This window comes from Peromyscus leucopus, unplaced genomic scaffold (genome assembly GCF_004664715.2).
Source record: "Peromyscus leucopus breed LL Stock unplaced genomic scaffold, UCI_PerLeu_2.1 scaffold_66, whole genome shotgun sequence".
In the NCBI taxonomy this organism is placed as follows: Eukaryota; Metazoa; Chordata; class Mammalia; order Rodentia; family Cricetidae; genus Peromyscus; species Peromyscus leucopus.
The window spans coordinates 55,515-72,137 of NW_023505574.1; the positions used below are offsets into that span (position 1 = coordinate 55,515).

The 16,623-nt window shown below is 42.2% G+C and overlaps 2 pseudogenes; one reads left to right on the forward strand and one right to left on the reverse strand.

The window, feature by feature from the left end:
• Nucleotides 1-637: 637 nt before the first annotated feature.
• The window catches only part of LOC119087261, a 141,707-nt pseudogene continuing 125,721 nt past the window's right edge, over nucleotides 638-16,623 (forward strand).
• LOC114707792 lies at nucleotides 9,844-11,958 on the reverse strand (annotated as a pseudogene).

A 16,623-nucleotide genomic window follows, 5' to 3' on the forward strand; every position in this document is an offset into this window, starting at 1 on the left:
TTACAAAATATACCACCCATTAAAACCATGAATTTTCTAATCACAAGATAGAAGAAATGTATTTACTTCCATTAAAAACACAACATGCATTTTAATATGCTCGGCTTTTTAAATATGTTCTACTTTTGATGTAATATATTTAAATACATATTTTGGTGTGATATATTAAACCTAATGTTTCCAGTTTTACCATGTCATCTTTCCATTTTTCCATATGATTTCACCTACTTCTACACAGTAAGAAAATGAACCATGAATATACACTCAAAAAGCATGTATATGGGGTCCACATTGACCCTTTCACTTGAGCTCCAGTGGGACGCTGTATGTGGCACTTCCCCAACTTCAGGGACCATCCTGATGTCACAATGTAGAATTCCACCTTTCTCTGTATTAGGATTTCTCTCTAGAAAAACCTGAATCCGAAAGTAAATAAATAAATACATAAATAAACTTTAACTTGCTATGAGAGCTAACGTTCAAAGTCTCAATGAAATCAGACTTGCTAAAACATTTCAGAAGAAAACGTGTGTGGCTTTCCATCCTAGCCCTCGGACTAGGAGCTGAAAGGCTTTTCCCTCCCTCTCTCATATCTCATCTTTCCTCTCGAAGCCTCCAGGTGTCCTGAAGCATCGGTGGCATTTCTCCAAGTCGTTCCTTAGGAGAACGAAGTTTGATCCTCCTGTGGATATGGCCCCCAAATCTACAAGCAGTAAGTTTGGCTCTGGAAGGCGGGCAGCGGGCGGGATAGGCTTGCACCTGCGTTGCCAGGCAACCGTTGCCGCTGCAAGGATCCCTCAATTTATGGTCACTCTGCTCCCCTCCTGGCAGTGCTGGGCAATCTCTGAAATTCAACAATGGGATTGTACCATTTTGAAAGAGAAATGAACAAAATAAACCTTGTATCCATTTGTCTAGGAAGGTAATTTAAAAGCTAAGAAGTTGAAACAATAGGGAAAAAAAACTATTGATTTCCTATAAGCCAACATTATAGGAATAATTAGAATTCAAAAATAAAGTGCTATCGCCAGTAGCATGCCCTCGAATTGAAGTTCTTAAAAAAAAAAATCCAGCAAAATCTATATAGATACACGTTCATAAAGCCTTGAAAGGAAGTGCCAAGAAGTCAAGAGTTCATAAATAGTGTAGAGGCTATCCTTTGGTCAGCTGCAGTGAGGCCGGCTCACAGTAACCATTCTTTCTAACTTGATGTACACATGCAGCAGTCTAAATTCTCAGCAAAAATAGCAACAGTTTCTAACCCTACAGCAGATATGTAAAACTGAAGACAACCGTCAGGCATGCACGGAGACCCAGATCCACCATTTAGGCTTCAGTAGTGAAGTGTGCTCCCTGTTGATAAGGGAATGGATGAGCAGACAGAACAGAACAGAGCCCAAACTAGACCAGAATAACTAGAGACAATTGGTTTGCCAAAGGGACAGGTAAGCCAAAAGATACAGAAATGTCTGGCCCACAAGTGGAACTAGTGAAATTGGAAACTCTAAGAAAATAAACACAGGCAGGAGCTTCATAGCTTTCCTAAAACTTACCTAAATAATCCATAAAAATCCATAAAAGCCCTGAGTTCAACCCAGCACTGCATAAAGCCAGACATAGTGGCACGTGAGAAGCAGAGGCTGGATGGTCAGAAGTACTAGGTCATCTTCAGCAACACAGGAAGGCTGAGCGCAACTTGGGCTCAAAAACAAAAAAAAAAAAAACACTAACTAAAGTAAATATAAAGTGTCTACTGTAAGAGATGTTGTTAAGAGAATGAAATAATGAGCCCCACACTGAGAGAATGTATTTGAAAAATATGCAAATATTACAAATAAACTCTAAAACTCAACTAAAGAAAACAGACACCAAGTGATTTAAGGATAAATAAGAGCTAAATCAGCTGGTGGCACACGCATGTGGTCTCAGCACTCTAGGAGCTGGGGTAGGGGTATCATGCATTCCCAGCTAGCCAGGACTACAAGGTGTGGCTTGGGGTGTGGCTGAGAGATAAGGGAGTTCTTAGCAAGCCCAGGACCCTGGGTTTAATCCCCAGCACCCAGCAAATCGTTAATAAAGGTCTGAATAGACACTTTAACAATGAAGATGTGCCAGTGACAGAGATGCAGGTAGCAGTGTGTATCTAATAAATTTTTAAAATACAGAAACAGAATTAGAATTACAGCAGGAATGCTTATCCATTGCAGGTGGGATATGTAATGGTATGGTCACTTTGGAAGACAGTTTACTAAATATAGTCTTACAGATGAGCCAACAATTATAATACATAGCAATTAAATAATTGCTAGGAGTTATGTCCAAATAAACAAACAAAAACAAAAAACAGCACGCAAACTGCAGGCAGCAATGTTGAATGTGACCTTCACAATGTCCAGCATGACCTTCAGAGGTAGGTAAGTAGCCTAGCTAGGGAGCATCCATGAGATAATAGGAGGATGAGCTCTGAAGTCATGCCAAGACAGTGAAGAGAGGATAGTGTTGCAGGTGGTAGAATGCAGTTCACATGCACAAGCCCTGGCTTCAATCCCCGGCACATAAGAAGGAAAAAGGGAGGGGGAAGGAGGAAGAAGGACAGGGGTGATTGCTAAGAAGAAGGAGCCAATCTAAAGAGGCTACATACCACATGATCCCAATTACATGGCAGGGTGGAAAGAAGGGAGGGCAGATGGGTGCCAGCTCCAGGAGTGACGGTGGATGTGAGCTGAGTGGGGGGCACGGGATGATGACAGAGTGGGGTAAGACTGTGAAGTGTGAGGGAAAGCCAGAGTGTATAGTACCAGCATGAACGAAGAGTGTTGTTACTCTAGCAGAGAAGAGTCCTTCACCACCCATGGAACTATAATGGACCATCTCTGAACAAGGGTTTTAGGTGAGAGAGAAGGCCCTATATATAAGAATTTAACATTCAAATCATTTCTTATTATAGTGAAAGATAGAATGCTTAAATTTCCTCATCAAATCACATAAAAGTTATCATTTCAACTATTCTGAGATTATGGTTCAGTGTAAATCAGTTAAACACATTTTCACACTATGGTTTACAACCCCATCAGCAATGCTTGGAGTTCCAGGTTCTCCACACTCTTGTCAGTCCTGGATATTTCCTCTTTGTGACTAATAGTCACACTAGAGAGAGAGTATGACATCACAGACTGTTGAGGATTTTATTCTCAGTTGACTAGTGGCTATAATAGTCATGACCTTTCCATATATTTACTGACTTGGAATTGGTGGTTGCTTCCTGAATATGACATTAAAAGCATAGAAAACAAAAGAAAAAGATAGATTGTGGGACTTCCTTGACATTGAAAATTGCTAAAACCAAAGGACACTATCGATAAAGTAGAAGAGGTACCAATGAGATGGCCCGGGGGATAAAGGCACTGCCACCAAGCCTTGAATTCAATCCCTGGGACCCATACCATGGGAAAGCAGGACCAATTCCTACAAGTTGTCTTCTGATCACCACACACTACTGTGGCATGCATGTACATGCACACAATACACATAAAAATAAGTAAATAAATAAAAATATAATTAAAGGAACTGGAGAGATGACCCAGGGGTTAAGAGCAATTGCTGCTCTTACAGAGGACCCATGCTTGGTTCCAATACCTACATTGGGAGACTCACAACAAATAATATCTCCAGACCTGGGGGATCCAATGCCCTCTTCTGGCCTCCTCAGGCACTGCACTCACATGCGCACACATACACTCAGCTATTCACATGTAAACCTAATTAAAAATAAAATCTAAAGTTTTTCTTTAATTTTTTAAGTTGTGTGTGTGTGTGTGTGTGTGTGTGTGTGTGTGTGTGTGTCTGCTAGTTCAAGGAAGTGGATTCATGCCTCTATTTTTACACTTTTTCAGAGCTGAAGCTCCCTACACTCACATCTATTCTCATTCCTCCACTCTCTGGATGCTAAAGATCCATTCTTGGATTTACATTCACCCTTCTTCCCAGGATCCTGCCTCTAGAAGGTTCCCCTAAAGTACTCAGGGCTCTGAAGACACATGCAGCAGGTCAATGTGCATCTGAACCAGAAGGGCCTTCATCACTGGGATGGTTTCTTTTCTATTTTAAAATTTTATTTTTTTCTATGTATGGGTGTCTTGCTACATGTATGCCTGTGCACCACATGTGTGTCTGGTACCAACAGAGGCCAGAAGAGGCTATCAGATTCCCTGAGACTAGAGTTATAGAGAGTTGTGAGCTGTCATGTGTGTGCTGGAAAAACTAAGGTGCTATAAAAGAACAATCGGTGCTCTTCACATTGATCCATCTCACCATACCTCCCCCATTAGAGTTTCTGCAAGTGCTTCTTTCTTCATAGGCTGTAAGGAGCAGGAGAGACCCTTGTGTGGTGCCCCTCGATGTCTCAGTACTCAGCCCGACTTATTCAATTGTCAAAACTTCCCACACAGAGTTCTGGATTACAAGCATGCACCACCACACCCAACTTTGTGAATACTAGATGAGCACACTATCAACTGAGCTGTATCCTCAGCCCTTTTATGTGCCTACCATGTAACCCTCGAACCCAGCATGAGGAAGGAAGAAAGGTACACAGACTATATATCCTTATATCAGCTTTATTCACAATCACCCCAAACCAGAAATATCCAAATGTCATCCCCGGAAGAAAATGGTCTCTCTACACTATGCTATGCAAGTCAGCAAAAAAGACAGATCTGCTGATACACCCAACAACAGGATAGAGGCTCACAGCATTTATGCTGAGTGAGAGAAGCCCAATCAAGACCAAAAAATAACATCAATTGCACCAGTACTCTTAGCATGGACTATGATCATTTTTATATGAGATTCTAGAAAACACAGCTGATCTTTAGTGATAGATAGACCTGTGGTTATGGGAGTGGTGGGAAGAGACAGGAATCCTAGTTATCTTCTGCTGTCATTTTGACACAAACTTAGAGTCACCTGGGAAAGAGTGAGTCTCAAATGACAAGTTTCCAAGATAAGAGTGGCCTGTGAGCATGCCTGTAGGACATTTTCTTAATTGCTAATTGATGTAGTAGAACTCAGCCCATTGTGGGTGGCGCCATTCCTAGATAGGTGTGCCTGGGCTGTATAAGAAAGGTAGCTGAGCAAGCCAGAGGGTGCAAGCTAGTAAGATGTTCCTCCATCAGGTCCTGCTTTGAGCTTCTGCCTTGACTTCCTGCCTAGGCATCCTCGATGATGAACTGTGGCCTATAAAGTAAAATAATCCCTTTCCTTCCTCAAGTTGCCTTTGGTCATTGTGTTTTATCACAGCAACAGAGAGGCAAAGTCGGACAACAGGTAAGGCATGAGGGAGTGTGCACATTTCCTTCACTGGAGTTGTGGCTTTGTCCCCGGTGGGCATGCAAATGACATGTAGAAAACCACCGTGGTTCTGACGACATGTTGCAGCCTACTGTGCACAGATCGCACCTGAGTGAGATTGCTTCTCAAGAAAGATTGAAGGTCACAGCAAAGAGACGCGGGAGGCTTGGAAGCTGGAGGAATGAGAGAAAGGGCTGCAGTGGCCCTGTGGAGAGGTCAAGTCATGAGGGAACAGGGTACAGAGGGCACATGTGAGCCATATCAGCTCCTAATGAACAGAGAAATGAGTGCATCCGGGGACTAGAACACCTCCAAACCTAGCTACTTCCACAAACTTAGTATGTAATTTAGGAAGGTGCCCCTCTTTCTCACATGCCACCCTTAATTCTACTTCAAGTTGGCCTGCTATCTGCTTCCAGATTAGGGAGACCCCTGTAGCCTAGAGACCTAGTCCTGGGGTGACCCATAATGTAGACAGGATACAACATTAGCTGATAGGTGAGATTCCCTCTGGTGGGCTTAGCCTAGAGATACTTTCTAAAGACTATTACTGAAAATCCAAAACACATTAGCAGTTTGTTTGCAGGAACTACAATATTGAACACAGCAAACGAGTAACAAAAGCCTGAGGACTGAGTGAATAACTGATAGTTTCTCTTAAAAAGGAATACTAAGTAAATGATGAGAGTGTAATGTGTTAATATTCTCAGAATGCTCACTGTGTCTCAGAAGGTGCTTCCAGTCTTTTTAGATGAGGTACCCTTTGCAACAAACCTTTGACAGGTCCCAGGTAAACATCCTACTTCACAGGTCAGAGATTATGTGACCCTATCATGGTCACATACTTGGACAGTGCAGGGCCCCCTTATGAGCCAAGTGTAGGTGGCTTTTTCCATAACTCTGTGCTCCACATTTCTACCTTGAATTTTGTCTTAAAAGCATTGAAAAATGACCTATTCCTACAATGTATTCACCTATTGACATGTTTAAATACTGTGTTTAACAGATTGTGTATGGAGAGTTGTAGATGTGCCTGCATGTAAGAGTACATATGTGTGAAGCCCAGAGACGTCTTCCTCTGTCACTTCCCCTGTTATTCTGAGGTGGTCCAAATATGGCCAAAGTGTCCTGTCACCTTGTGGCTGACTTGGCCTGTTCATATTTGGCTAGACTGACTGGCCAGCAAGCCCTGGGGGTCTCTGGCCCTGCCTCACTGGCCCTGGGATTACAGGTGTAAGCTGTAGCCCTGGCCTTTTACATGGACACTGTTACTGGAATTCAAACTCTGGTCCTCTTGCTAACACGCCACTTCTTTACAGACTGTGTCTCCCCCCTGATTATCTCTAAAGGAGTATGCATGTAAGCATCCTGAGTTCAGCAGTGTGGAGATGGATGGTTTTTCTACATACAGCTTTTAATTCTGCTAGTAACCTTGTTAGTTGCTCGAATGCACATAGTAACACATTTAATTGATTGAAACATGTATTGCAAATAGCTCTTTATAATCCATGCACCAACTATTTACAGAAACAAGGCATCTTAGCAGTTGAGCAGGTAACATTTAGCCTGTTTAGCACTATAGCCTGTACTTAACATAACATAACTTAACATGAGCCTAATTTTCAGTGTGTAACAGAGCCAGTTGGCAGAGACTGAGCAGAACACTGACTCTCTGGAAAGCAATGCAGTGGTATATATTAAACTTTGCTAGACAGAGTTAAGGGCAGGCAGGGTTGAACATAAGCTTGCTATCTGAAACAGTGTCGAGCTGTGGAGAGTTCTGTCTGAGACATGCCCTTGAATTCCATGTCTCTAGTCTGGAAGAGTGAGTGGCTTATTGAGGTATCTAATGCATTCCTTCCATCCACTGTGCTACACTTTTAAGCTTTGTTTAACACAGGTAGGTAGATGAGAAACAGAATAATGTTGATTCTGCAACACAGTGTTTAGCTTTGTGTGGTATGTTTTTTGTTTTGTTTTTTGAGACAGGGTTTCTCTGTGTAGCTTTGCACCTTTCCTGGAACTCACTCTGGAGCCCAGGATGGCCTTAAACTCACATAGATATGCCTGTCTCTGCCTCCCGAGTGCTGGGATTAAAGGCGTGCACCACCACCACCCGCACATGGTATGTTATTTAACACACATTTTTTCCTGTATTTTGTTTAAATATAGGAATTAACAAAGTTGGACATGTAAGACCTTAAGTATGTTTACTTTTTTTAAATAAATTTTACTGTCTATATTTAAATGAGACAAAGTGATACTCTAGGATATATGTTATAGACAGTTAAAAGCTGGTAATAGTGAAGAAAAAGAACATAGCCATATCACAATAGATACCTTTGTTGCTGCTGCTGCTGTTGCTGCTTCTGCTGCTGCTGCTGCTGCTGCTGCTGCTGCTGGTGGTGGTGGTGGTGGTGGTGGTGGTGGTGGTGGTGGTGGTGTGATGTTGGTGATGGTAATGATGATGATGATGATGATGACTGATGATAACAAGAACAGCTCACCAGTTCATTTTGCAAGAAAACTAGGTGAAGTAAAATTTGATCACCCTACAGTCCTCATGAAGCACATTAGGCCTCTAGACCTGTTTATCCTTACATGGCTGCTGCTTTATATCCTCTGTTCATCTCCTCAACGCCTCTGCCTGCCACCCCTGGTGACCACTCCATTTCCTTTCCCTTCTCTCCCTCTCCTTTCACCTTCTCTCTCTCTCTCTCTCTCTCTCTCTCTCTCTCTCTCTCTTCTCTCTCTCTCTCTCCTGTAGTGTGTGTAGTGTGGGGTGCGTACATGCGCTTGTTCATACACTTTGGATATAATCTGGGGCTATTATGTCCCCTGGGCAGTGTGGCTGCATAGCTGTTTATTTTCCTGTGGTATATTGTTTTGATGACTGGAGTTTCATAAAATAACTTTAGGAAGTCAGGAGGTATGATACCTCCAGTTTTGTCTTCTTTCTCATGAGTGTCTTGGCTATTGGGAGTCTCTTATGTTTCCCTACAGATTTTAGAGTCTTTTGGTTCTATTTCTGTGAATAATGCCTCTGGGATTTGACAGAAATTGTACTACATCTGTAGATAGGTGTCGTAGTCAGGTTTCTGTGGTTGTAATAAAACACTATGACCCAAAGCAATCTATTTCAGCTTACAATTCTACATCATTGAGGTTAGGGCAAAGGTGGAGGCACTGAGGCAGCATTCCTGGTATCAGAAAGCATACTTCCACTAAGACCTGAAGTCACTAGCCAGAATGGACTGCTGTGCAGCTGGCTGATGCTTCACACCAGTTACACGTAACTATACTACTTTTTCAGATAAAGCCCTGACTTTTCAGAAAGTGCAAGGGAACAATTTACTCCCTTTCTTTCTCTAAATAATTGTTTATTTTGGCTGGCCGTTGGTGGCTCATGCCTTTAATCCCAGCACTTGGGAGGCAGAGCAGGCAGAACTCTGTGAGGCCAGCCTGGTCTATGGAGCGAGACCCAGGAGAGGCACCAAAACTACACGGAGAAACCCTGTCTCAAAAAAAAAAATAGTTTATTTTTCCCACTAGACTAAGAAAGGAAAAGTTGGTCTGTTAGCATTGGTCCAGAGGGTGCCTGGACCAGTCTACTCTGGTGACCAGCCTAGCAATAACCCTAGCTATCATCATAGAGCCTTTGTCCAGTGACAGATGGAGGCAGATGCAGAGATCCACGGCAGGCACCAGGCTGAGTTCTGGGAATCCAACTGATGAGAGAAAGGAGAGATACTAGATACTGCAGGTGAGGGACGGCGAGATCATGATGGGAGGATGTGCAGAGATGACCGGCCACACTAGTGGAAGCCCATGAACTGTGGACTGGTGGCTGTGGAGCCCATGGACTGGACTAGCCCTGTGGACACAGAAGATGGTTGTTTGGCTCGAACTGTTTGGGGAGCACCCAAGCAGGGGGTTGGTATCTGTCCCTGGTGCATGGGCAGGCTTCTGGAACCTGGTGCCTGTGGTGTGACACCTTGCACAGCCTTGGTGCAGTGGGAAGGGGCTTGGACCTGCCTAGGCTCAGTGAGCTGGGCTCTGCTGACTCCCCATGGGAGACCTCGATTTGTGGGATGTGGGGATGTGGGGTGGCTTGGGAAAGAGGGCTGGGGGTAGGAGGAGGGAGGAGGGGGTCTGTGGATAGCATAAGGTGTGAGTAGAAAATTTCTTAATAAAGAAAAATAAAATAATAAAAAAGAAATAAAGAGTTGGCGTTGATACCTGTTGTTTGCACAAACACACAGGAAAGCAGTGGCATATACTCTTTAAAGATGCAGAAGGTAAAAAGATCAAACTTCAGGTGAACACTAAACCTGGACAAAATGCTAGATTTGCTTCTACCCCAAAAGTGAAGGGATCTACAGCAGAACAGAGAAATAATTTTATGCCTTCCAGAATAGAACTCATCTCTGTGGATGCTTCCTATTCCATAAGGGCAACTCCCATGTCAACCTACAGAGCAGGTATTTCCACCTTTTATCGATTTATGTGGTGGGTTTTGTGGATTTCTGGCTGAATGTCACACACAAGGCCAGGAGGTTATCCAGGATTTCATCCCTGTCCTGTTAGAAGTAGTTCTAGAGGACGGCCACCTTCCCCTGGGTCTCCTCCACCTCACTGCTACAGCTGCCATGGGACCCTAGTGCCACAGCCTCCTTGGCCTTGAACTCCATCTCCCTCTGCACTGTTCAGTCTCTGCTTCGGCTGCTTCTTTGGCCTGCTTCAACTCCTTGCTTACAGGCCTCAGACACCTTCTCAGGCTGCCCACTTCAAACCCTGCAGAAGCTGCTGGGTGCCCTGTAGCTGGGCATCACAGCAGGGACTCTTAGCCAGGAGAATGGCTTTCAGTCTGCGTTCTTATGCCATCCAGGGCCATACACCCAGGGGTGGCACTGATCCCTATGGAATAAGCCCACCCACGTCAATCATCAGTCAAGAAAATGAGCCATAGGTTTGCCCACAAAGTCATTCTGGTTACGGGTATTTCTCAGATAAGGTTCCCTCTTCCCAAATGACTCTAGCCTGTATCAGGTTGACATAAAAACTAAGGCAAAAAAAAAAAGAGAAAGAAAAAGAAAACTAGCCAGAACACTAGGCTTTGAGTGAGATACCATTAGGAACATAGTTAAAAAACATTTTGTGTAACTTAAAAAAACATTTTATGTGACTTGAAATATGATGCCTGAACTTGCCACCAACCAACTCTAATAAGATCGAGGCCTCAGAAGCAAGAGGAGTTTGGTCCAGAACAAGTCTTGATATGCTAATGAACTAACTCCAAAGGGGTATAGATGTGCTAGTGAACCAGCATGGATCTGGGAGTCCTGAGAGTGCAAAGCTACTGCCCAATGAAATGATACAAAAATAGGAACTTTGGAAATGGTCTTAAGATCCCACTGCCCGGTTCCCAGGAATCGGTTTCTCTAGCCTCTGTGTTGATGGCCATTAAGGTGTGGCCCTGACTTCAGTGATCTGTGGTTAACTTCTGGCACTGGCACTGGCCCAGCTGTGAGCTAGACTCTGGCCTACATTCTCAAGAACTTCCTGGCCCTCCATTAGTGCCAACCTTCTATCCTGCCACAGCTAAAAGACTTCCCAGTGGACATGGGTTGAACCTGTGAGCTTTCTAAGGATCCTCACCAAGAAGATTCCCCAGTGGAGCCCTGCAGAAGCATTTTCTGCCAAACAACTGTTCTCTGCTTGGTGAGATGTCTGTTGAACTTTTGTATTGGCATAGTATGAGAAGGAATTTTGTGTGTGAATAAACTGAGTATATTCAAAAGGCATTTCTTATAGGGCATGCTAATTACTGAGAACCGTGGGCTGTTCTCTCCTCACATACACAATTGGACGATATTGGCTTTTCTGACTCATAAGCACACACCATTTTCCCATTTATTTGTGTCTTGCTCAATATCTTCCATCAGTGTCTTACAATTTTCAATGTGTGTATCTTTTGCTCCTTGACTAAATTGGTTCCTAATTATTGTATTTTGTTTAACTAGAAGCTACCATAAATTAGATTGTTTTCCTGCTCTCTTTTTCAGTTAGGCCATGATTTGTTCAAGGCCAGCCTGGTCTACCGAGTGAGATCCAGGACAGGCGCAAAGCTACACAGAGAAACTCTGTCTCTAAAAAAACAAAATAAATAAGTAAATAAATAAATAAAACATAGAGAAGATTGAGTGGAGAAACGGCAGTGAGAATTAAAACAAACAAAACAAACAAAAAAAAAAACCCAAAGGTTTAAATCAAGAACAACAAGTGCTCTTAACCACTAAGGCATCTCTCCAGCCATTGTTGTTGTTTTTAAGACAGTGTTTCATGATGTAGCATGAGTATATTTGTAATATTCTCACAGACCGTTATGTTTTACATAATGATTTTTGTATCCTGCAACTTAACTAAATGTATTTCATTATTTTTGGATTTTTCAGACTGAGGGTAACCTGCGTAACTCAGTCTGATCAGGACCTCACTATATAGCCCAGGCTGGTTTTGAACTCATGGCATTAGAGGACTGTCAGCCCAGCAATATACCTTCCCAGTACATGTGTAAGTATTCATGTCTTCCAAGAACAGGATTGCCATGGCCCTCAAATAGCTGACCTAGGACCAGTGAAAAGCAAACCTGATAGACACTAAAATTCCCTTTGCATGGGCAATCTAAGTCATAGCCTCAAGATGAAGTTTCAGGGCACTGTGGTAACAGATGACTGCTATAGTAAGCATGCAGAAAAGTTTGGATGATGGAAATAGAGTTTTCCATAGTGGAAAAAATGCAATCTTCTACCCTATTGTAAAACTACATGGAGTTAATAGGATTTCCATAATGTCTGTCTAGTACCTGGTCACCTTAAATTAATAGTATATTTGTAATATTCTCATTGAAATAGAAAATGACCACATATTCTCCCACTTTTGAACTCATCAAATAGATTGATCTAATAGAAAGGTATTTTTTTTAACTTACTGTATGTATATTTTCCCCCTGCATTTATGCCTGTGTACCACTTGTGTGCCTGGTGCCCACAAGGTCCAAAGAGGTGTCAAGATCCCCTAGAACTAGAGTTACAGACAGTTGTAAACTGCTGTGTGTATGACCCAGATCCTCTACAAGAACAGCAACAAGCGCTCTTAACCACTAAGGCATCTCTCCAGCCACTATTGTTGTTTTTAAGACAGGGTTTCATGGTGTAGCTGAGGATGACCTCAACTCCTGGCCCTTCTATCTCTGCCTCCTAAGTGCTGGTATATGATACTATGGTGATTTAAACCTTCATATTTTTTTTTATTTGTGTGTGTGTGTGTGTGTGTGTATGTGTTTTAATTCTCACTGCAGTTTTTCCACTCAATTTTCTCTGCTCCACTTCCCTATTTTTTCTTACTTTATATCTAAAATCACTCTTGTACCCAAAGCATTTCATCTCCTGTCCTGGGCATGTGTATCCTAAGCGTAACTGAAGCGTAGCAGTTAACTGACAGCTCCTCAGAGACCAGTTTGGGGAGCACTCTCTGATATCTATCACCTCAGTCAGGACCATTAAGAAGCTTTTCAGTTTCCTCCAAGAAGCACAGGCAGGAGAAGGAGTTGCTGTGCACTGCCCTTAAGCAGTGTCCTGGCTGCAGCGTTCTGCTGGCATTGAATCATTAATCCTGTTTCTATGGATGAGAGAGGGCACCAAGAGTCTGTATCTGTCTCAGAAAGCCCTTCGAGGAGTAGATATCTGAAACTACAGGGACTCAGGCTGCAGAGCAGATAGATCACTGAGTTCTCCTTAAGAAAGATGAGCAAGTGCATGCCTTTAATCCAGCACTTGGGAGGCAGAGGCAAGCGGATCTCTCTGATTTTGAGGCCAGCCTGATCTACAGAATGAGTTTTAGGATAGCCAAGGCTATGTAGAGAGATCCTGTCCCAAAACAAAAAACAAACAAACAAAACAACAACAAAAACGAGAAGTGAGCAGCTAGAAGTTGATTTGGATGGTTCAGAAGCCTTTCCCCAAAACCTCTCACACATCCCCACACTGGAATTTCATAAAGGCCTTTTCACCAGACCCTCTCCTAAAGTATTCAAGTTGTTTAAAATGAAAGTAAAACTTAAAGTGTAAAGACAAAGGCTATTAACACTTTTGTTTATGCATAGTCCTGCAGCTCTCAGGTTCACCAAAGAAGCTTCTTCATGCAGAGGACAGGACCTCACCTGGTCAAAGAGCAGAGAGTGTCAGTGTTAGTGGAGTGCCCTGCCACAAATGGAACATCCATAGCACTCTTCTGGACCTGATAGGATCACTGTACCCAGGAACTTACAGCAGCTGTGGTTGTTTGCACAAGACCTGCAAATGATCAAGACAGTCAGCAGCAATCCAGCACGTATCTAGGAGCAGCTCATGAATTCCCACCCTAACTGGGGAGCTATTGATAGTTGATGACTTCTAGGGGAGAGAGTGTCAGTTTTAATCAATCTTTGTAGACACAGCTTCTTCCGGGAATTTTCTTTCACCCATCCATAATCAGAAGAGTGCAATGGATGCTTTTGGCTGCGTAGGGCTATCTCTCCACTTATACAGTCTAGAATCACCTGCCTGGAGTATGGTCCAGCCCATGGTTAAGATGGGGTCTTCACATAGCCATCAACATAATTAAGATAATCCCTAATGGGCATGTTCAATGGCCCATCTTCCAAGTGATTCTAGAATCTCTAAAATTGACAGTTAATACCAAAGGTCACTCCTGATTCCAGTTGCTGAAAGGAGCTCAAAATGACCTTAAACTCTGGACAGAACCCTGGTTGTCTTCATTAATATCCATTTGCCCAAACTCTTTTTAATTTTTGGTGGGAAAGGGAGATTAGGGGTTCTGGAAAATGCTAACATCTATATCCCTTAGATGTTTTCACATGGATCCAATCCAGTTATTTCATACACTTTGAAAAAAAATTAAATGCTCTTTGGAGCAAGGGAACAAAAAGTTTATTATAAACAATTCCAACTCCCACTCTCTCTACTGGTGTATTTGTTAACCACATAACTGATCCCTGGTTAATCTTTCTAGCATAAAAAAACAGCTTCCCTGTGTGAACTGAGTCTGAAGCAGTGTTTTGCATTCTTCTATAATCATGCTCTGTCAGGCACTTTAAAGTTGTGACAGGTTAATGCATAACACTACTAAATGGATAAGCATAAGGTTGTATGAACTCCTCCATAGGTGCATGAACACCTTTGGAGAAAAGCATAAACTGAGCACTCATAATGCGATGTTTCATGTGAAACGTTCTGTAATTATTGCTTATACTTGTAAATTACAGCCCACACTGCAATGAAATACTATGGAGAAATTTAATTTTCATAATTCCTAGCATTTTCACTTAATTGTATACTATAATATGAAAAACATGAGTGAAGTTTTGAATTTGAGATGATATCACCAATCATTCTTAGTCCTTAGGTTAGAAAAAATAAAGAGAGTGACACTGAATAAGTTGTTCCTTTATTTGTACAAAAAAAAAATGGATCAGATTCAGCTATATACCAAGATTTTGAGACTAGACAAGAGGGCAAGCAAATGAGATTTTTCCAGATTGACTATCCTGCCTGAAAAATATGCTAGGACAATGGTGGCACAGAGTTTGTGGGAGTCGCCAACCAATGTCTGACTTGACTTGAGGCCCTCTCCACATGAAGGAACCCATCTTTAGCACTGCTTGGGTAACCAAGAACCAGAGACTAGATAGCCCAGGGACTTAGGGTAAAACTAAACACTACTGTTCAGAGAGAGAGAGAGAGAGAGAGAGAGAGAGAGAGAGAGAGAGAGAGAGAGAGAGAGAAAGAAGAGAAAGAAAAAAGAAAGAAAGAAAGAAAGAGAAAGAAAGAAAGGAAAGAAAAAAGAAAAGCTAATAAAATGACTCCTAATGGTATTCTACTACACTTACTGATCAGTACTTTATTCAGCCATCACCAGAGAAACTTCTTCCTACAGCAGATGGGAACAAATACAGAGACTCACAGCCAGACATTATGAGGGGGTTGGGGTAGGAGAGAGAACTTGGAACACACAGCTCCTTCAAATCCCACCCCTCAGAGCTCAGGAAACCCCAAGGGAAGAGGAGGCAGAAAGTGTAAGAACCAGAGGGGACGGAGGACACCAGGAAAACAAGGCCCTCTAAATCGACTGAACAAAGCTCATATGAACTCCCAGAGACTAAGCAGCAAGCACAGGGCCTACATGGGTCTGCACCAGGTCCTCTGTGTATAGATGACAGCTTTCAGTTTAGTGTTATTATAGGACTCCTGAGTGTGTGAGCAGGGGTGAGGGAGTGTCTCTGATTGTTGTATCTTTTCTTTTCTTAGGGATCTTTTCCTTCTGTTGGTTTGTGGTGCCCAACTTGGAAGTGATGTTTTTTTGTTTGATTTTGTTATTTTTATTTTGTCATGTTTGGTTGTCATCTCTTAGAAACCTGTTCTTTCCTAATGAGAGACAGAAAGAGAGTGGATCTGGATGGGAGGAAAATAGGGAGGAAGTGGGAAGAACACAGGGAGGGGAAATTGTAATCAGGATATATTTTATGAGAAAAGAATCTACTTTTGATAGAAAAGGAGAAAATATAGTTGTTTTTTTTTTTTTAAATTTTACCAGATTGAAATGTGCTAAAGCTTCATGCTCATACCTAGGAATAAAAAAGCTTCATAACCAAAATATCTAAAAAGTTTTCACTTTTAAGAATCAACATTCACCAAAACACCTGCCCCCCGCATTTCACCCATTAACCCTCTAAATTGTTTCTAACATGTCTCAAGTTGAAATTTTTATGCTGTTTGCAGAGATTAGGTCTCTGACACCAGGAGACTACACTTTCTTTTTTCTTTTTCTTTTTCTTTTCTTTTCTTTTTTTTTTTTTTTGGTAGGAGGTGAACGTTCATTTTTATTCTGGAATAGAGCAAATATGAAGAATTAATGAAAAGAAAATATGGGCCACTCAGGTTAGGGTAGCATCCCACTCAGCCAGATTTAGGCATGCTTTAACACGGATCTCATGGAGGAAGAAGCTGGGTCTCTTCATTGGTTTGAAAATTACTTCTTCAAACACATGAGCCAGCCTCATTAGCCAAATTCAACAATGCTCCCTTTGTAAATGCACAAAGGCATGTCTGTAGACACTTAACGGTCTGTTGCCGATGAACTTGAGAAATAAAGCATTGATGTGAAATGTCCTTCATTAAATATATGTAAGCAGGGGTGTTGGTTAGAATCCAGAGT